Below are 21,119 nucleotides of genomic sequence, written 5' to 3' on the forward strand. Positions count from 1 at the left end.
GGAGGGAATTCTAGTTTCCCACAAAGAAGTGAAAGAAATTGTCACTTCCAACCAAAGTAAATCTTAAACTAATGTAAATCTTCTCTATAGGAGTGGTAACACACAATGCAAGTATATCTTGATCTAATTTTAATGAAGGGTTGAAAATAGCTGCTGTGTTCAGCTATCACCGAGGCCAAAACGGCTCACTTACATAATCTTCTTTGTTGGGATATCTTAGTGACATGTATAATTTTGATAAATGATTAATGTTAAAGGTTTGGCCTTTAAATGGTATTGAAATAATGTCTTGACAGGTTGTGTCGAAATACAGTGCAGTGTGAACTTTTGGTTATCTTGATAACCTGCATTTTTTCCGTACAAAGTGAAATGAAACATTTTCCCTAACCAGAATTGTCTCCACTATGAAATGTGGACTCAGTACTGAATCAGGAGAAATTACCTTGTTCTCTCAATAATATATTCCCCAGGTTTTCTCACTATTCATGCAGTGCCTTCTAGAGGCCAGGTGCTCCACTCAGCATTTTTTTTCTGCTCAAGAAGTTTATAATAACAAAAGTTGATTTTTTGAAAACGTGAATGCATAAATAGCAATACTCAACAAATATTTGCTGAATAAAATACCAGGTACTCAGATAAAAATAATAACTTGCCCATCCTTAAGGAGACTTGTTACTGTACTTTGGGAGAAAGAAGAAGGTATAAAAATCCAACAGAAAAACTGAGCTTAATTCCAGTTTGTAGCCTGAAAGTGTATAGCTTAAAATAAAGATGCAGATTTGGAAAGAGACAAAGAACAATGATAGGGTTTCTAGGAGAAAGATAGTAATATTGATTTTACATAATACGTTTTATGACCTCATTTTCTTTGAAGAACACAACCTGTGAAGAGGTGTGTTTCTTAATCAGTAGCTGTTTGCACTGTGATTGAATGTCTAGTTAAATGTCCTAATCATATCCTTAATATTTTACTTGAGTGCTGTCTGGATTTTAAACTCATTTTTTTTTAATAGCTTGAAGTAAACTTTTCAGGGCAGTTCAGTTGAATGATAAAAAGTATAACTTTTGAAATCACTTAAATATTCAGTGAAAATGTCATCTCCAGTCTTACACCAGATAGAGAGTAAGTACTGTCAGGAGCATCTTGCTGAAAGGGTCTTCACTCCAGACAGATGTTGGGGTGTGTGTGTATATGTGTGTGTGTGTGTGTGTGTGTATGAGTGACATCAGAAAAATAAGTCCCTAACATTTATGAGTGTGGAAACTTCTGGAAAGCCTGGTGGCCTTATTTAAAAGTAACCACTCCACCCAGAACCTGGCATTGCTATGTGAACAAGCTGTCTTTATAGAATGTAAGGTCACCTGAGAGCAGGTTTGCTGGTTGGGCAGCCCTGAAGGCAGCCAGGGCTGTGTATCAGAAATCGAGATCCTTAGACCCCCGTATCAGAATCTCCTGTAGTTCTTGCAAAACTTCAGACTCCTGGGTGCCTTCCAACACTGGAAGAGTCAGACTATCTGTGAGCAGACTCTGGAACCTGTATTCTTCCCAGAAAGAGTTTATCACACTAAATCTTGAGAATTAATGTTAGTGTTTTCTTGCCAGTGTTTAATGGCAACTGTTGCTTTCCAGGAACACGGGAAAAGCCTCCCCATATGCCCACTGCTCTCATCACTTCTCCTCCAGCCCCAGATAGATTGGCTTCGCCTCTTAGTGGGGCCGTGTGGCCACGGAGCCCTCCATGAACCGCTCCTGCAAGCAGAATTAAGGTCTCAAGGCACAAGGCCCAAGAGAGCCCTCCTACTATGGGACCACCCCCACCCCCAGCCTGTGTGTGATCTGTCAGAGTGCCAGCTGCCTCCTCTTCAACTGTCCAGATAAGGTTTCAGGCAAATAATTGGAAAAGGACCCCAAGGGATAGGAGACCTGGGGGAGATCAGAGCAGGAATGCTGGGTGGAAAGCCGTGCCCTCGACATAATGCCGCCCTCATAGTGGAAGAGTTTAGTCCGGAGGCTGACAGGAGGCAGGCAGGTGTGTGTGGTGAACCCAGCGCTTGGCCTTCTCCAAAACTTTCATCTACAAACCATATGTTAGTCACTCAGTCATGTCTGAGTCTTTGTGACCCGCCAGGCTCTTCAGTCCTTGGAATTCTCCAGGAGAGAATACTGGAGTATTCTTGGGTAGCCCATCCCTTCTCCAGGGGACCTTCCCAACCCAGGGACTGAACCTTGGTATCCTGCATTGCAGGCAGATGCTTTACCGTGGGAGCGACCAGGGAAGCCCACAAACTGTATATTAGCTCTTATAACTTCTGTATCTATAACATCCCTAACACATAGTCAGGATCTTCTTGGTTATTGAAGAAAACAGGGGTAGAGTTTAGGAGGAAGATTCAAAGCCTCGGCTGAAGAGTCAGCGACACCTGATTGAAGTCCTGACTTTGCCATTTACTACAAATGGTAGGTGACCCCGTAAGCTTTGGTTTCCATACTTAAAAATGAGGATAGTGGTTCCTGCCACCTGGGAGTTGTTTGGGGAATTACATAAGGTACCAATTACTGGCGGCTAATAACTGGCACTCACTATATACTCCATATATGTAGCTTTTACTTTGGTAACTTCCTAATTCCTTTTTAAACCTGGGGAGTTGCTGTGAAAGAAGGACAAAAGAGGAAGGCAGTGCCTAGAAGTGGACACAGGGAAGGTCACCTGCCAAGTGGTCACAGTGGAGCCGAGGGCCAGGGGCCAGAGGGGGTGCCCACCACGGCTCCTGCTTACAGCCCGCTCTTGAAGGCCGCCCCTCCCCTCCCTTTTTGTGCCACCTTATTTGGCACTTTATATACTTCTTAGATTCAGTGAGAAAACCATGGATGATGTGGTCTGCCTCAGAACTGTAACCCTGGATTTGGATTTTAATATCAGTGATCCTCAGCCTACAGAGACTTGTGGACGGTGGCTGTCTATTCCCTCCTTGGGCTCTAGCTTTTGGAATCACTGAAGGAAGATGTTTCTATCTCTGACCTCATACGAACAGACCCAGAATTCGATTGCAAGTTTGCCTTTGCAGAGAGCGGTATGCTGTCAACACACGGGGCCACAATTAGAGAGGTTCTTGCTTGCTGACGTCTAAAACATCTTTACTTTCTAGAGCTTTTAGACTTTTCAGAGTGCTCTTTACTCGCATCAGCTCACTAGTTCCTTACAACAGCCCTATAATACTATGAATATTACTAGACCCCTACGAGGCACTTTGGGTCTTTCGCCCCATCTCCATTCTTTCTGGCAAATCTATCTCGAGGTTAGCCTTTTCTGTCTTTGTCCCAGTTTTCTAAAGTAGAAATCCTTTTCTCCCTCTTTGTCCCACCTCCTCCTGTTCTAAAGCCAGGGTCCCCATCCGTGCATGGAGAGGTGCTTAGCTCACCCACCAGGGTCCTTAGCTCACCCTGCTTCCCTCTTCAGTGAGGCCTCCCCACCAACCATCCACATTCTACTCATCTTCAATTTCCAGCTCGTCTTGGAACCTTCCCAGACAGATCATTAACATCTTAAAAGATTCCATCTTCCTCTGATTTCCGATGGTAGCCACTGCTATTTGGTTGCTTATAACCTGCTGTTAAAGTCCTAATGGAGAACCAGTCTATGATAGATTTGATTCAGACACGAAAATGCTGAACTAAGTAACACTGGGCTTGCTGTCTGGTAGGGGGCCATGGGGACCAGGCCAAGTTGCTCTGCCTTTTTGCTTCTGTTTCCTGTGAATGTGGAGAGGTTTGGGCCAGGTGATGTTGATAATGATTCCTGCTCCTTCTGAGGTTCTGGGGCAATTTGGCCTTCCTTAGTGGATGGAATGGGGGCTCTTACTGAGTTGCTGGGTGACAGTGTCCTGAATGGGCACTGGTCGTGTTCTATCCCACAGATGCTAAAGTGGGTAGTTCTCGAATGCCAGGTGCCTTTGGGGATAAGTTATTTAACCACAGATATTCAGGGAAGGTTGGTGGGGGATGAATTTGCAGAACGGTGTATTAGGGCAATAAAGGATCTGTGAATGACTTCCTCTGATGGAATAAATAGGATCAGCTATTGGATATACTTTAATCTTAACATTTATGATCTACTTTGCATTTCGTCCTTATTGGTTAGTGACATGTAAATATGTGTGCAAGTACATGCATCGCACGCACATCACCCTTAAGGGTACCCCTCGGTCGTGAGGCACTATTATACACTGACCAGCCTTAAGAAGAATCTCTCTTTAAAGTGTGTTGACATTTAATTGACCTTTGAAAGTTCATTCTGTTAATCATACTCAAAGTGCTAAAGCTATGGTTGACTGCTCTGGTGTTTTTACATTCAGCCGTGCTTAGCATATAAATTCTTCAGCATAATTGTTACTTATTTAGCAGGGTTACCTTTCTTCCTTGAAAATGTGAGTTGTGTTTTATTTTTGTATTTTTGTTTTTTTAATTTTGCCTCCAGGCTTGAGGGTGTCAGAGGTTTGAATTGAAATGTTTTCCTGCTATTAGTTGTATGGGGTGTGACTTCTTAAGATAGGAGTAATGGAAATTTCTTGTTTAATGGAGGCATACTTTCCTTCTGGCAGAAGTTAGAACTCTTCAAGGTATAATGCTAAAATTTAGAGAAGCTTAAAACTTCAACACTACATATTTTTAACATAATAAACTTGGAAAATCTTTCAAGTCTATTTCTGTAGATTAAAACTATCAGTGCTAATACTTTTTATTAAACAAGGATTCAAAGGATTTATTTTTAAAGCAAATTAATTATATTCCTTGAATTACTCTGAGTAATTTATTTTAGTATAAATGATGCATTTTGTTTAAAAAAATCAATCAAATATATTTCTTTCTTAAAGCTTAATTTTTTATTAGTCATCCAGAGAACATCAAATGAGATGTCTAATCATTTCTGAGTGTTAAACTTATTAACTATGGAAATTTTTTAATAATTAGTTGCCTTACAGGTCCCTAAATTAGTGTTTCTGATATTTGTGGGAAAGTAGCAATACTTTTTTTTTTGCTAAATATTGATAGAAAAATTAAAACATGGAATTGCCAGTTTGGGGGTACCTTTAAGACTCCAGACATTTAAAAAAATATTTTTGTCTTAAAAGCAATTTTTAAATAGGGAAGATTAAGTTAAAACTAGAGCTTTTATATTCATGAGGTAATTTTGTACTTTTGAGGTATGTAGCTCCATATTTGAAATGCATTTGTTCCCTGTTTATACTAGGTTTTGGAGTCATTATAATATTTATTTAGTCACATTTTACAAGCACAAGAGATAGTCTCACTCTATGAAGCTGACCTTATTTTCTCATTGTTGTCTCCCTTTTGTCCATATTGCCCTGTATTTTTTCTCTGCCCTTTTCTGTCCTCAGTTTTACAACCTACAACTGTCCTTTTCATCTCATTATGGCCTCACCCCAAAAGAAAAATTCCTTTTCCTTTACATGTTTAACTTCAAACTCTTACCATTTTTTAGAAGATACAATGAAGCTTCTTAAATAATAGTAATAATAGTATCTATGTAGTATTAATACAAAGCTTCCCTGGTGGCTCAGAAGCTAAAGAATCTGCCTGCAATGCAGAAGACCTGGGTTCAATCCCTGGGTCAGGAAGATCCCCTGGAGGAGAGCATGGCAACCCACTCCAGTATCCTTGCCTGGAAAACCCCATGAACAGAGGAGCCTAATGGGCTACCGTACATGGGGTCGCAAAGAGTCAGACATGAACGAGTGCAAATGGCCGTAGTGCTTGAGTGGTCAGATTCAGTATACCCCAGACTATGTGTGAACTCTCATACTTCCGTTCTGGAATCTGTGGTTTCAACACATGTGTTCCTCCCTCACTATAGAAGTGTCTCAGGACCAGGCCAGCAGCGCTTTAGTGCAGAACACGAAGGTACGACTGGTTACTTGGGCCGTCCCTTGGCAGTCCTCCAGGACTGGTGACCCAGAGTGACAGTATCAATGTATTTGCTCTCCTTTTCTGTTTGAAGTCTATTTTGTCATCATAAAGCACTTTCTGTCCTTTGAATCTGGATATATGTGTTCACAGATCATTTATTTTCATTTTATTTAGCAGATTCTTACCTTGTACTTTCACGTGCCAAACCCTTTTCTAAGCACTTTACAAGTTTTAATTTATTTGGTCTTCTCACCCCTGTAGCTGTTATATACAATTGCAGTTATTATACTTTTACAATTGAATAAGGCACAGAGTTTTATTTTAGAGTAGGGCTTGGGTTGAGGGCAGCTAGTAAGTGTAAACGGAGGGGACAACTGAGCAGCAGCGCTGAGAATCAACAAAGAGGTGTAGAAGAGCTTGGGGAAGACAGCTTTTCATGGCTAGGATCAGGGACTCAGCTGGGCCCGGCTGCAAAGTCCAACGTGACTTCCTTCCTCGATTGTTAGTCGTGGAAGTAGAAGCAAAGGCCAGACCAGAGAGAGAAGCCTCTCCAGGCCTGGAAACGGTGGTCCTGTATGAAGACCCCAGCTGCAGGCCTCAGCCACTGGTCAGCCTGAGAGAGGACAGGGTCCCTCGGGGGCCCGCTGTGCTTCACTCCTTCCGTTTCTGAGACTCTAACTTCTTTTCTCCTAGAGGGCTCAGCCTCTTTCTCAGCTGGAAGTTCAGGTGGTACAAAAATGAGTGGACACATTCTGCCCTGTCTTAACCCCAGCCCACTTCATTCTTGCTCTTTGCCCTACTGTGTGTATTACTTTGACAATATTTTCAGCGATGGCTACGTGTGTGTGTCGTGTGAAGTCCAGAGACTGATGGTGAGCAGGGAGACTGAAGGATAAAGCTGCTTCTGTCGGAACTGGGGAGCAGCTGACACTGGGGGATACAAAGAAAGGACACAAACAGGGACAAGAGGAGATGCACGAGAGGGAGAAAAATGAAGAAAAAGTATTACTGATTTGTTTCACACCCACACTCGCTCCCCACCTTCACCGAAACAGGCAGTTTCAGTCCCTTCTGTCTGACCTGAAGTTTGCCAGGGAGTTAAGCATGGTGGGAGTGGAAAATTTCTCCCTTTCGCATTTTGAGACTTGGGTGTGCTGCTTTGAGATGCCACTGGTATCTAAGTAATATTTGTTTATACTGGATATTTTTCTCTGTAGCCTTTGTGGATGGGGCTTAGAATACAAACAGTCCTGTTAGCAGAACTGCAGGTACTCAATTGCTGTGTTTATTTTACTAGTTAAAAAACTGCTGGAGCCTTAAGAGTTCTGAGCATATTTTTAAAAATACCAGAGGCAAGTTTAAGAAGTGCTTTAGAAAGAAAAAAGTAAGAAAGTTAGAACTTTCAGGCTCTGGAATGCCAGCCAATGCAGTGGGTTTTTAAAAAGTTCATGTTTTCAAAGACTGACTCAGACTCGTTAATTATTTTTTCAAAGTGACTTTAAAGTGCTCTTCTTGTGTATAAGTCCTCTTAATAGTTTAGGTATTTGTTCCATAGGATGTAAAACTAAGGTTACTTCTTTTGGAGAATTTAGGATCTTTTTGGATGCTGCTTAAATCATCTCTAATGACTTTACTTGGTCAAATCACAGGTCTGAAAGTATTTCCTTAAGGATTTCTAATTATATTGGGATAGAATCATTGAAGACACTTCTAAAAAATTCAAAGTATGTAGTTAGTTTTACCCTTAAACTTTCTGATAATTCATTTTATGTCCCACTGAAGTCTCTCTTTATCCTGTTCCTTATAGAATGGTACCCTATTCAGTAGCATTTATGAAAAACACCCAGTTTAAATAAAAAATGTTGAGCTAATCTAAATGATAAAACTATCGATTTGAAGACATTATTTTTAAATAGTTATTCAGTTTTCAGGTAGAGGGTACTGGTCTTAACAGATTTATTAATAATTAGATCCCTCTCAATAAAACAAAGGAAAATTTTTTTTATCATTGCATGGCAGTAACAAATTCTTGAAGTAGCATTTCAAGAATCACAGATTACCCTTAGGAAGTAGAAAGAGGGAAAGGGAAGTTTTTTCTCATATGATCTGTTTTCATTTATCCATTTTCTCTCCACTTGTCCATCCTTTCCTGTAATCATGGAAATTTTTATTTTTCTCCACTGTCCATCAAATGTTCTCCCTTTGTGTGTCCCAGATCACTGCCACACCAAGTTTCCTTAGGATTAGAAACCCAAGTCTCTGGAACGTGATGGAAACCATCCCATACTTTCTCAGACTCTCTCCCTGGAAGCAGGATGAACAAATCAGTAGTTGGCGATTCGTCGCTGCTGCTCCTGTGGCTGTTTGGTTGACCTCAGCATTTTTCTTCCATTCTTAATACTTATATCCACAAATGGAATCAGGGCCAGGCACAGTGTATTTCATCATCTGCTGTCCCTTGTGGTTCAAATTTAGCACAGACCTGCTGTGAGCACATGTTAATTAGGTGAATAGAATAGGATGAAATTTTAACAGCTTTTTAATAACTATTCTTAAGTTGGAGTATGTTTTTTTTTAAATAATTTTATTTATTTATTCATTCTTATTTTTGGCTGTGCTGTGTCTTCACTGCCGGGCTTTTCTTTACTTGCAGTGGGGGGTGCTCGCTGCAGTGGCTTCTCTGGTGGCAGGGCATGGGCTCTAGGGAGCACGGGCTTCAGCAGCTGCGGCCCCGGGCTCGAGAGCACAGGCTCAACAGTTGGGGCACACGGGCGCGGTTGCTCCGCGCCATGTGGGGTCTTCCCCGACTAGGGGCTGAACCCATGTCTCCTGCACTGGCCGGCGATTCTTTACCACCAAGCGACCAGGGAGGCCCCTCAAGTATGCTTTTTATCTTGCAAGTTTACAGTTATTTTGTTGAAAATCTAGAAAATCTTTCCATGAGCAACTAAGCTCCTGTTAGATCAGAACAGTGTAAGTCAAACATTAACTTGCAGTAAAAGTCCAGTGAAAGTGTCTTTGATTTTGAGATGCAGTGAGCTACGTCAGGTGAAGTTGCCCATTCTCCATATGAAATGCTCTGGTGTTGGGCCCCGAAGAGACCGTTTTTGTCACGTGTGCCACTGATATAAAGTATATGAGCCTCTTTTTTTCTGTGACTTATAGCCCAGTCACCATAGCAGACAGTATTGGAGAAAATTAAGACAACAGAAAGTTTTGTAAGTCACTGCTAACTGCTGTGTCTATCGGTGTCGCTTCAGCCATCCTGTAGTCTGCTGTTTTAAAGTGTGTGGGTGTGGGAAGTGATGGTGAATGAAGGCGGGGTTAATGGTGATCCTTTGTACTAAGAAAAATCACACTGGTTAAGGGAAGTCGGCTTCCATGATTGGTGTATGTTTATTTTTTAAAAAATCCTTCTGACTCTGCCCCACTCCAGTTCCCATCGCACCTCATAAATTCAAGCAATGAAGGAATTAGAGTCATAGGATTTTATGGCTAGAAGAATTTTAGGATCTGATTTACCCTCTCATTACAGTTGAGAAAAAGGGTATCCAGTGAGGTCAAATAAGATCATGTAACGAGTTTAAAGGCCCAAATGACACTAGTAGTTTATTTCCATTAGTAACCACTGTTCTGATGAATCTGCCCTAACATGTCCACAATGAGAAGGTGAAAAGGAAAATAACTAGCATGTGAGTGGTCCTGTCTCACACAGTTCTCAGTCACTTCTCAGAAGAGCTCTGTGAGGTGGAGATCAGCTGTGATCGATTTCTATCCACAGAGAAAACAGGCTCGACAAAGGGCAGGGGCCTGTGCAGGACCGTCATCCTCCAAAGGGGCCCAGGACCCCATCTCCCCCACCTCGGCAGAAGCACCAGCTGGTTTTGAGACTTCATGTGGAGGCTCTGGCTGTCAACTTGGACCAGTCATTAGCTGTTGTCTTATTTCATCATTTTTAAAGGAGGGAAAGGCACTCTTTAAAGAGCTGGGAGCTCATAAACTTTTCTAAAGAAAGATGCTGAATAACTCTGAATGAGATGTGTTCTGAGACTCTGCTAACCAACATTTCAGATGTTCAGCCAGAATATATGGACCCCCTCCCATGTGTCAGGCACCTGTGGAGTGCTCCAGCAGCCACAGCCGTGACTGAGATAGAATCACTGCCTTCAGGAAGGAGGCTTGCACAATCTCCTGTCCCTTCAAAGGTTTCTCCAGATTGAAAACTGGTTTTGAGAAATGTCTAGTGCTGTCTACATTATTTTTAAGATGAAAGAGATACTAATTCCTATGTCTGAAACAAGTCAGCATTTTCAAAATAATTGTATTAGAAGTACTCCCATTAAAGAAAACTTGCAAAATTCAGAAAAGTAGAAGGGACAAAAATAATATATGTGTATTCTGATTTTTTAACATGATAATGTGTATACCATACATGCAGTTTTATCTTGGCTTTTCCTTAACTTGTGGGGATAGCAGATGCTCTCCATCATTGCAGAGCTTTGTAAATGTGTTTTAACAATTGCATGATCTAATATATTTGATTTACAAACACAAAACCAGGATTGGTGGGAATTCTGAATTCTGCCATGTGATTATAACAGTGAAATGCACCTTAAACTCACCTGATGTCCCTTTAGAAATAGACCTTGTGTTTCAACAGGAATGGGGCATACTCTTCTTTGGAAATCTGAGGGACAGGAGCCCCTGAAAGGGAGGTGCAGGGCCAGCCGGTGGCCTGGAAACCTCTGACTGGCGGAGACGGGGACTGGAGGGGTGGGATGGAAAGCCCCTGGATTCGCCTGGATTCGGAATGCCCTGGCTCTCTGGAATCCCCCTCCCTAGTGAGGACACAGCCCACGCAGAAGAGTAGGGGTCAGGGCAGGTTGCAGGACAGAGGAAGAACCACCCAGAATGCCCTGATACGCCTGGAGAGCCCCTGTCTGGGGGACCCTGGCCTGAACTGTACCATTTCAAAGGAGTGTTTGGCCACACCACATTTATTTATGTATTTATTTATTTTTAGTTGGAGGATAATTGCTTTATACCATTGTGTTGGTTTCTGCCATATATCAACATGCATCTGCCATAGGTATGCACATGCGCTTCCCTCCTGAACCTCCCTCCCACCCCATTCCTCCCCTCTAGGTTGTCACCGAGCACCAGGCTGAGACCCCCTGTGCTATACAGGGGCTCCCCCTTGGCCATCTGTTTTATTCATGGTAATGTATATATTTCAATGCTACTCCCTCAATTTGTCCCACCCTCTTCTTCCCCCGCTGTATCCACAAGTCTCTTCTGTATTTTGAGTCTCCATTCCTGCCCTGCAGAGAGGTTCATCAGTACCATTTTTCTAGCTTCTATATATATGCATTAATATATATAATATATAATATGCATTTATTGTTTATAAATTTTTGATGGCAATTCTGACCAGCATGAGGTGTACCTCTTTGTAGTTTTGATTTTCATTTCTCCAGTAATAAGCGATAGTGAGCATTTTGTCATATTTATTAGCCATCTGGATGTCTTCTTTAGAGAAATGTCTGTTTAGGTCTTCTGCCCATTTTTGATTGGATTGTTTTTCTCATGGCAACACAACATTTTCAGTCAACTATCCTTCGATAAAAATAAAATTAAAAAGAAATCTTTTGAAAAAAGTACAGCATTGTGAATCAACTATATGTCAATAAAAAATAAAATTTTTAGAAGGAAACCAAAATCTGGAAAATAGATGTTCTCATTATTACTGGAGCCATAGATTCTAGGCCCTCTTAACTGACAGAAAAAAAAAAGTATATGTGTGTGTGTGCATATGAGTGTATACCAACCCATCCATGTACATATTATCTACCTAATAATATGTGTATATCTCCACCTGTATTGATATTAAACTAAACATGGATTCATAAAAATAATAGAGAGTTTAGGAAATGTATATATATGTGTATATATATATATATATGATGAATGAATTGGTGACTAAATGAATTGTTTTCTCACAAAGGATCTGGATATTTGTTTCTGCTTTTAAAAGTTGGCTTCATTTGCTAATTTTTTACACCCACTTTACAATGAAAACACAATTTTTATTGAATAATTATTAACTATCTTGTATTTATTCAAACTCACACCCTCCTGAACTCCACGAATGATTTCAGAAGAGCTTACAATAAGCAAGACTTCCGAGTGAGAGAGTGAGCGATAGCTGTGACTCCAGCTGTCCAAGCGTGGTGTCACCACATGTGTAATGATGGTGAGAGCAAATGCTTCATCAAGGGCACGCATAAAACACGATTGTGCATAGGCATTGCTCAGAACACAGCAACAGTTGTGTCAAAGTTAAGGCTATAGACTTGAGTACACACGGTTTACCTAGCTTAATTCTTAGAGAATGTCAATTGAACAAAACTTTCATTAATTTCTGGAGTAGAAGAGATTTTCTTCTTTATAACTCTGTAGGGTCTGTACTATCCCAGACAATGCTTTTCTTCCTGGAATTTGAGTTTCTTGATTTCCCATGTGTGCACAATCCATGGGAAATTGTTTTCAGTAAATTCCTACAGACTTCAGCCATTTTCAAGATGCAAGGACCCAGTAGGTTTGTGTTTCTATTAATTACAAACAGAAAATAGAAACGGAAAATCCATCATCATTGTTATTAGCAAGGAATATAATGAGCATTAGAAGCCTCTGAATTAGCTTAAAAACAGTGCGGACTACTAAATATCAAGTATAAATAGAAGATGAAGATGAATTTTAAAGGGCAGAATTCTGTTTGTACATTTACTTTCATATCAGATTAGCTCTACAAAAGGAACTGGAGAACACTTGTGTTTCTTGTCTTGTCTTAGATGGATTTTCTGAAGGAAGAGCTAGGCCAGTTGCCAGGATGCCCTTGTCTGAGCCCTTGGGCCCTAGAGAGGCAGATGAAAGGACGCGGTGCAGAGCCCGGATGCTGGGCCCTGCGCTGATGTAGAATGCTCCCTTTCTGAGAGAGCACTGTAGATGCTCAGGACCAGAGCGGTGGGGGTGGATGGACCAGGGAGAATGGAGAAGGTGGGGTCAGAAGCATCATTGTGTAGTGGAGCAGGCCAGCCACATGCACCCCTGCATTCCCATGGCCAAAGCAGAGTCCTAGTATCCGTTAGTCAACAGATAGAGCGATGGTAACTTCCGCTCCCTGCTGTTTAGCGACTGAACTCTCACCATCAAGGATGGGCCTTTAGCTTCAATACTCTGATGTGTCAAAATCCAGAGAATTGGGTTTGGGAAGAACGGGAGATGGGGAAGCTTGGGTGGCTGTCATATTTTAAGCTATCCTTAATTATGCATAGCTTAGGAAAATTCATGATGATAGAGTCAACAGGAGGGTTCAAGACTGAAAGACATAGGGTAGTTAAAAAAAACTTGTAAACTTTATCTAGGAGCAGTTCTGTACCATCCACTGTCAGAAGGAATTAGTTATTCAAGAAGTTAAATCTAAGGCACTGCCCCGGTACTCCTGTGGTTAAGACTTTAACTTCTAATGCAGGGGATACAGGTTCGATTCCTGGTCAGGGAGCTAGGATCCCACATGCCCTGTGTCCAAAAAACCAAAAACATTAAAGAGAAACACTGTAAAAATCGAATAAAGAGTTTAAAAGTAATCTGTGTCAAAAAAATCTTTAAAATAAGCTAATATGAGGAGACTATAAAACATGCCTAGGGTATAGATATCCAGAGCGGCACCTGCAGGTGAGGAGACTTTTAGGAGCCTTGTCTTAACAGAGCTAGAGCAGCCTGTTTCCTGTGGTTTTGAATTAATTTTGTTGGTCACGTTTCTCAGTTAGTGACAAGATACTGTAGTCCTGAGCAAATTTACTTAGTTCCATCTTTCTAGATTAGTGGTTCTCTGCCAGGAAGGTACAGCAGAATCGTTGTATAGCTTTTGCCAATTGCTCTCAGCGCTCCCCTCATCTGAAAAAGAATCAGAGTGTGGATAGGGCAAGAGGCAGGCCAGGTGTGTGAAGTTAGAAGACTCTGTCCCAATAAGCCTATTGCCACCCTCTCATTTTAAGAACTACTATTCCAAGTGGAACCGATACTGCTTAATAACCAGGAAACAAGGAAATAGTTTAAACTAAATAACTGTGAGTCTCACAAAAACTGGCAAAATTGTTCAGCAGCTTTTGGGGATAAATCTGCTTTACCTTTCACATGGATTTCCTCTGGTTGGTCTCTTGCTAAAAAGGAAGGCTGTACATACAGGCAGTGAAGCACTCTCTTGATGCCTGTTAAATGCCCTTCCCTTTACAAACCCTTGTAACTAAGATCTCATGATCTTTCATGCTTTATTTGGAGGATTTTTTTAAATGTTTATTCATAGAGCTCTGAGCAAAGTCTGGATCTTCAAAGCTGTGCCAAGGTTTACTATCTTTTTCAACATTCACTGAATTGTTATGTGAGGTGGTTTGCCTAGTTTGCACTAGGCATTTTTAATTTAAAGCTGTTATTGAAAAGCAGTAAGATTCCAAGGCAAGTAGGGGATCTGTCACTTGGAGAAAAATTTATGGGAGTAAAAATATTCTTTTTGTAAACAGTTAGTGCTCTACAATGTCTTCCCAGGGTGAGGCTTGGTATTCATCTGTTTTAATTAAAGAGTATCCGCCCTGTCTGTTTGTGACCAGCTCATAAGAAGGGGGTATCTTGGTGAGAAGTTCACAAGGTTGGAAGCTGTAGCTGAGTTTGCTGAACCGACTCAAGCCCTAGTCAGCAGTGGTATATGAATGCCAAGCACTAAGAATTTCTGGAATGTAGAATCGCACAGCACTGATAAAGTTTGCTTTGTTCCCCTATGTGACTTGACCCATTGAGAAGATGTGGTTCCCTAGGAAGTTTTAATGGTTCAAAGTCCTTAGTTAATAAAGAAAAAGGCCACAACATAATTCAGCTTGTTTTCACCTGCTGCCTCAAAGATTAACTTTCTTAACATTAAGGGGATAGAGTTACCCTTTGCTTTGAAAAAGTAGTATGTGGAGCGCTTCACGTTTGTTCGTTTCACTAAACATGACAGTGTGTGTGTGGATTTGGTTTTTGTTTGGGGTTTGCTGTCACAAACTAAGACTTCTGCAACTTAAGAACCTTCTGGTAACATCATCTAAAAACAAATCTTGGGGAAAGGCACACCCACTTCTTTGTATCAACTTAATCTCTCACTAGGCGAGGAAGGGTTTTGAATTACTTCAGGAAAGCAGTGACTAATAGAGCCTACCCTCTAGTTTTCCTCATTTATTTTCACAAGAGAATGGGAGTGGAATTCAAAACATTCAGATCTGGAGTTAATGTACGTCACCCTGTCAGCAAGTGATAGGCTCTGTGTTTTTCCAGTGGGAAAACTTTGACCCACAAACTGATAGACGCCTGTTACAGGCCTTGCTAGTCTTTCTGTTTCTCTCCTGATTGTTGCTTACTCGTTCAAAAACCAGCTGACTGTACAGGTTGTCTCTAGGAGCAGATTTCGGAGCAAAAGTGATACATAAAAGCAGTGCGTAAGTCTTTTTTTTTTTTTTTTTTTTGGGTCAGAATTTATAGAGTTTGAAATAAAAATTTTATATTTTCATTGAGACTGTATATGTATTTAATGTTAAATGTGCACTTTATTTTATTAGCATGATTTAACTTGTATGTTTATTCACTTTCACTCAAAGAGAGATTTTAGCTACATCACACATGTTAAGGAAACCTGCCATTGCCTGTGTGTTCCTTGTCGCTAACAGTAATGGATGAATGCCGTCAGCATCCATTGTGTTAGATGATCAGAGGATTTTATAGGAATCTGGTAGATGAATAAGAGACATGCATGAAGCTCTGGATTTGAGACATTCTCTAGAACGTTTCTGGTTTGGGATAAGACTTAGTGGTTTGCAGAACTGCGGCCTGTCTTAGGGACCCTCAGGTAACCAGACTGTCCCTGTGACAGTGAGCGGCTGTAAACATCCTCGACTGGAAGCTGTGAGGCTGCAGAAAGGCTTTCAGTCGGATGTTTGCAGCTGCTGACTGCCGCCCACGTCAGGAGCCCCCTTAGGAGCAGTGGCCTCCTTGACTCCACTGGACACCACGCTCTCCTGGGAATACGTGTTCACATCCTTGGGTGAGAATGGTACCGGTTCAGTAACTTTTAAACCCATCTCTACGTTTTCATTAGCGCAGGGGAGGTGCTCTGTTTGTATAGGGATTTTGCTATATCTAAAAGAAAAAAGAAGAAAGAAAAAAGTAAAATATTCCTAAGAAAAGTGACGGAATGTATTACAGTATTTTTGTTCTTAGAAAAAAAGTGTTCTAGGACAATATTTCCACAAATCAGTCTCAAAAGGAAATTTTTTTTGTCCTGCTGTTTATATTTACCTGTAATTTCCAAATAAGTGCCTTTTACAGCCATTTGCAAATATTTCTATTAATAAATCTACATTTCTTGAAAAAGAAAAAGGCCAGAGTAAAGAGTTAATTCACTTTCACACTATTTGGATTAAACCTCTTTTACTGTTTATAGGTTTAGTCTTTAAGCAATAAAGTCATTTTCAGTTTAACCAAGTGCCTAAAATAAACTGACATTGGCTCTACTAACTCTTATTTGAGCAACCTATTTGTTCCTGTTTTAACTGATGAGAACAGTATTTTAGGCATTTGTTAATACTGACTCCATTCAACTGAGCTGTTATCTTTGCTTTATGTAATAGCATATATCTCTTTAAAATGATACAAAATGCTATCCTGTATATAGGAAGGCAGCCTAAGATGTTTAAAAGTCTCCTCTTGTGGATCTCTGTGAAGGAACTAATTTCTAACTTGTCCTTTTTGTAAATCTGTATTTGCCTTATGGCAGACTTGTTTAATATGAGACATTTAAATAGTAGGAAGGAGACAGACACTTTAAGAGGAGATGAAGGTGGCATCCTTTGCCCTCTAAAACGCAGTACCTTCTGCACGTGAATATTGTCAGTAATATGGACATTAGTTCCCTGTTCACTACCCACTGATGACATCAATGTGTGTGTACATGCTCAGTTGCTAAGTCGTGTCCCACTCTGCAACCCCATTGACTGCAGCTTGCCAGGCTCCCTTGTCCATGGGATTTTCCAGGCAAGACTACTGGAGTGGAAATTTCCTTCAGGGGATCTTCCCAAACCAGGAATCGAACCCGTATCTCCTGTGTCTCCTGCATTGGCAGGTGGATTCTTTACCATTGCTGCACCTGGGAAGCTGATGATGTCGGTGAGAGTGCTTATTGAAACAGCAGGACGTAGTGCTGTTTGAATATCATGATTAAGTGGGATGGAGAGAGATCTGTTTAGAAATGCCTTCACATTCTATGCATACATAAAGCTTCTAAGTGGAAAACAAAAAAGGCAGTCATATTGGCTACTGGCCACTAGAGATCAGTAGATTAGATGCCTCTGAGCCAGGGGCAAGAGGGGAGGGACTTCCATCTGCTAGGCCCTGGAATGTGCAGTTGAAAATGTGGCCTGTTCTTTAATAGGTAAACTTGAAACACTTTGGGGGAATAACTCAGCTATGTCGCAGGGAGATGGTTGCAGGCGGAATGAGTGAACCCGCCCCGGCTCTGTGACCTTCACTCCCTTCAGCTCAGATTCCCCTCCCTTGCCTCACTGCCCCCTAAATTTTCCATGTCTCATCTCTCTTTGGTTATTTCCTTCATTTAAGTAATTACTTGTTGGAACATTTTAATATGTAAAAAGTACAGCCTTCTTAAATACTCTTATGAACAAACTACAAATCTCCAGAAAGCCTTCTGGCTAGTTGTGAAATTAATGCCTATTATTCACTGTTTTATGTGCCTCCTATTTCCATGGTGACAATGTAAAACGCTGCATTAAGATAGTATCAAAAGTGTGCTATATATATTTGGAATAAGATTTGATGCAATTTGTTTTAATTTCACAAAAATATCTGACTTTAAAAAAATGTACAGCATTACACTTCAACTACACAGTTATGCATATAAGTTAGTAATTAGCATAAATTAAAATTCTTTATTGTTAATTGCTTTCATGTAGTTTTTCTTCTTTATGGATATATATTTAAAATTCCATGTTCATATCAGCATAATAAAATACCGTATATGATCTAGAAAATAAAATTCTTGAAGTGGACCACAGTAGGTCAGTTACAGAGATTAAACCACTATCAAAATATGTGCTCGGTAAATGGAAACTGTGTTGTTGTGAAGTTTGTGATGTTAAAAGAAAAAAAAAAACCAGCAATCATCACAATCACTGTATCTTTGAAATGAGCTGAAGTGAAAGTCGCTCAGTTGTGTCTGACTCTGTGACACCGAATTCTTCAAGCCAGAATACTGGAGCGGGTAACCACGCCCTTCTCCAGGGGATTTTCCAGAATAAAAACTGATGCATCCTTGAAATGGAGATTTCTAATGGAAGTATATGAGGTTCTAAAAGTGGCAGTGGTAACTCATTTAAATGATACTTATTTTTCCTGAGCTTAAAATTCAGATTTGAACTTGCACTCCATTTTGTAATGATGCTATCTGTAAATGCTATGCATATGCAACCTTTCCTCTATTAAAGAATAACTAAAACCAGGGGTGAATACTCTAGTGACGAGGGAGCCTGCTCAGAAAGCAGTCCTGCATGGGGAATCAGCGCTCTGTCTCTGAAACCCAACTGCACCCAAACAGATTTACTGACAGAATTGCCTTGTTTTCTTTCACTAAAGTTGTAGCTAAATGACCACTGGGAAAAGAAAGTCTTCCTTGAATGGTGTCAGTTTGAGGTGGCTTAAAAATAATAATGCAAAGATGCCAGTTGTTTTTCTGTATCAGAAGAATAACCAGAGAGTTAGTTATTGTTCAGTCACTAAGCTGTGACCAACTCTTTGCAACCGCAGGGACTGCAGCACACCAGGCTTCCCTGTCCTTCACTATCTCCCTAGGTTTGCTCAGATTCATGTCCATTGAGTCGGTGATGCTATCTAACCATCTCACCCTCTGTTGCCCCCTTCTTCTTTTGCCTTCAGTCTTCACAGCATCAGAGTCTTTTCCAAGGAGTGAATTCTTCACATCAGGTGGCAAAAGTATTGGAACTTCATCATCCTTCCAATGAATATTCACGGTTGATTTCCTTTAGGATTGACAGGTTTGATCTCCTTGCTGTCTAAGAGACTCTCAAGAGTCTTCCCCAGAACCACAGTTTGAAAGCATCAATTCTTCAGCACTCAGCCTCATAAAGATATGAGACCTACTCTCATATCTGTAGATGATTACAGGAAAAACCATAGCTTTGACTATATGGGCCTTTGTCAGCAAAGTGACATCTTTGCTTTTTAACACACTATCCAGGTTTGTCAGAGCTTTTCTTCCAAGGAGCAAGCATCTTTTAATTTCATGGCTTCAGTCACCATCTACAGTGATTTTGGAGCCCAGGAAAATAAAATCTGTCACTGCTTCCACTTTTTCCCCTTTTATTTGCCATGAAGTGATGCAACCAGATGCCATGATCTTGGTTTTTTGAATGTTGAGTTTTAAGACAGCTTTTTCACTTTCCTCTTTAACTCTCATCAAGAGGCTCTTTAGTTCCTCTTTACTTTCTACCATTAGAGTGGTGTCATCTGCATATCTGAGGCTGTTAATATTTCTCCTGGCAATCTTGATTCCAACTTGTGATTCATCCAGCTGACATTTTGCATGATGTACTCTGCATATAAGTTAAATAAGCAAGGTGACAGTATACAGCCTTGATGTACTTGTTTCCCGATTTGGAACCACTCTGTTGTTCCATGTCCAGTGCTAACTGTTGCTTCTTAACCCACATAGAGATTTCTCAGGAGACAGGTAATGTGGTCTGGTATTCTTATCTCTTTAAGAATATTCCACAGTTTGTTGTGATCCACACAGAGAGTATTCATTTATAATTCCTCTTAATTTTTGAAATGACTTACTGAAATCTTGGTGGCTCGGTGAACTGTCTTAGAGTCTCACTCCAATCATGTGGAAGACTTTATCTGGTTCTGAATCAAAATGAGATCTCTAAATAAATATGGAAGGCGTATCTGGTTGTGTATACTGTGTCTGTCTGTATGCGTGAACTAAACTGTTAAAGCATTGAAGAAATTGGGGGTTTATGATTGTTTTCCTGTTTTGTTACTACTCTTCTTAATGGTAAGAAGCCAATAAATAAAATGAAAAAAAAATAATCTTATCCTCTGGATGTGCATATTAGTCAGTGAATTAAATACTCTTGAATAGGCTTCTTCAGTTATACCTGTCACTAGTATGCACTTTTAAATCTTAAGCATGAATGTAGTGGGGAAGTTAATGTTACCAAGTGATACTTAGTCTGCCTTTCCTAATTGGTATGTCTAATTATTATATAAATGTAATGATGTAGTACTTTGAGAGTAGAGGCTTTTTAATGTAAATTAAAACAAAGTAGATTGTGGATTCAGCAGCATAAGCACGAGCACTAAATGTGAGCTTACTATCTCCAGTTCGGGGCCCTGCATGGTTGGAGAAATTAACGAACTCTTTCAGTTACCCTAACAAAATAAAATAAGAATGTCTCCCAGCTCCCATTTCAAAAATGGCAGCATGAGCTCTCCAGATATGCGATCTCCTATCGAAAAGTGTCTTGGAAAACATCAGACATTACACTGTGATGATATGTCATAAGCTTGTTAGTAGCATATGCTCCCTTGCAGGGACTGAACTACTATTTCTGGATTTTGGATTCAGTATTTTTAGCTAAAGAGTTAAACTCTTGAAAAGAGCAAATGCTTATACCAGCAAAGGAAAGCATTTGTAAAAGCTAAAGAAATTCCTGCAGTTCAGTATGTAAATAAATGCCACAATGCCATGTAATGTTGGCGCTTGCAGCCATGATTCCCACAGTAGAAATATATTGACTTGCAGGATGTGTGATGTTAATAAATAGAAACATTATTTTTGTTTCTTTAAATGAAATTTGTGCTGAGCATATGTATGCTGAAGTGAGTCAGAGAATTACTTGCAGATTCAGATATTCAACACTGAGTATTCATGTTTTGTACAAAATATATCTAAGTGCATAGTAAAGAAGTGATTTTGTTAAATTCCTTACTGATTAATGATCATGCTAGATTAAAATTATCTTTGGAATTATAATATTTCAACTATGGAATGCCCATATGGAAAATTTAATTT

At 40.3% G+C, this 21,119-nt stretch overlaps 1 long non-coding RNA gene and 1 other non-coding gene across 2 annotated transcripts in view; both read left to right on the forward strand.

The window, feature by feature from the left end:
* The window catches only part of LOC114116445 (uncharacterized), a 59,928-nt gene continuing 38,809 nt past the window's right edge, over positions 1-21,119 (forward strand). Inside the window, exon 1 of the long non-coding RNA XR_003590365.3 lies at positions 1-21,119. This exon is cut by the window's right edge and continues 20,871 nt beyond it. This is a non-coding gene — a long non-coding RNA (uncharacterized LOC114116445).
* Positions 15,892-15,958, forward strand: MIR30A (microRNA mir-30a). Its single transcript, NR_107969.1, has one exon. It is a non-coding gene; the product is annotated as a microRNA mir-30a (primary transcript).

Source organism: Ovis aries, chromosome 9 (genome assembly GCF_016772045.2).
Source record: "Ovis aries strain OAR_USU_Benz2616 breed Rambouillet chromosome 9, ARS-UI_Ramb_v3.0, whole genome shotgun sequence".
Lineage (NCBI taxonomy): Eukaryota > Metazoa > Chordata > Mammalia > Artiodactyla > Bovidae > Ovis > Ovis aries.